General features: G+C 39.7%; 1 protein-coding gene across 1 annotated transcript in view; it reads left to right on the top strand.

Annotated features, from left to right (window-relative positions):
• Wdfy1 (WD repeat and FYVE domain containing 1) overlaps positions 1–846 on the top strand; it is a 59153-nt gene that overhangs the window by 20306 nt on the left and 38001 nt on the right. The window lies entirely within an intron of this gene.

The raw sequence follows: 846 nt of genomic DNA, 5'->3' as shown, positions 1-846 counted from the left end.
GACATAAAATTATATGAGGTTTGAACCTTTGAACCTAAAAAAGATCTCCATTTCATTATTAAAATACACAGTTTCATACAGAAAAATTCATTTTTAATACAATTGACACTTAGATGCACATGCATTTCTAATCTCTATATATCTGATTATTACTAGTCACAGTCGGTTACTTTCTGAGCTCCTTGACATCCGAGCATGGATATAAAGTCATCAGGTAGATTTCAATGGTAATGGTTTTTCACATCTACTAATTATTAAGGAGCAAATTTTTATGCTTTGAAGAAATTTTTTTTTAATTTATTTATATCCCCACTCCCCAGGTACCCCCCCCCCATAGCCCCCCCCCCCCCACTAGAGCCCTTATATTACTCTGATATCCCTGCTACTGTCTGCAGTGTTGTCAGCACCCCCAGCCATTCCCCACCACTTGCCCTTCTGATGAATCTAGTCAGCCTACCTAGAGGTCTTTTTTTTAGGAGGGTTATCTGTTCCTCATCTAGCGGTAATCAGTTGTCAGTATCCCTTTGGATAAGATTGGGGTCTGCTGTTCAATTTCCCAGTTCTATGTTGGGTTACTACCTGGGAATCCCTTTGGCCACCCTGGCCAACAACTCAAAAGAAGGTATCTCCTGTCTTGCATTGTTGCTCGTTATATAGCCTTTGGCTATACATATGGACTTTTATGAAATTATATTAGCCCTTTAATCTTTGGTTATATTTTCCTTTTGGGTGTTTAAGGCCATACAGTTGGACCAGATAAACCGATATATTTTTACTCTTAAGGTCATTTGAGGATCTGTTCCTCAGGGATAACATGGGCTTGGGAAGAGCCCCTGGCTCCTCTCT

Source organism: Nannospalax galili, unplaced genomic scaffold (assembly GCF_000622305.1).
Source record: "Nannospalax galili isolate Female #2095 unplaced genomic scaffold, S.galili_v1.0 scaffold127, whole genome shotgun sequence".
Taxonomy (NCBI): domain Eukaryota; kingdom Metazoa; phylum Chordata; class Mammalia; order Rodentia; family Spalacidae; genus Nannospalax; species Nannospalax galili.
The sequence above is the reverse complement of the archived record's forward strand: the minus strand, read 5'-3'. Positions and strand labels throughout refer to the sequence as shown.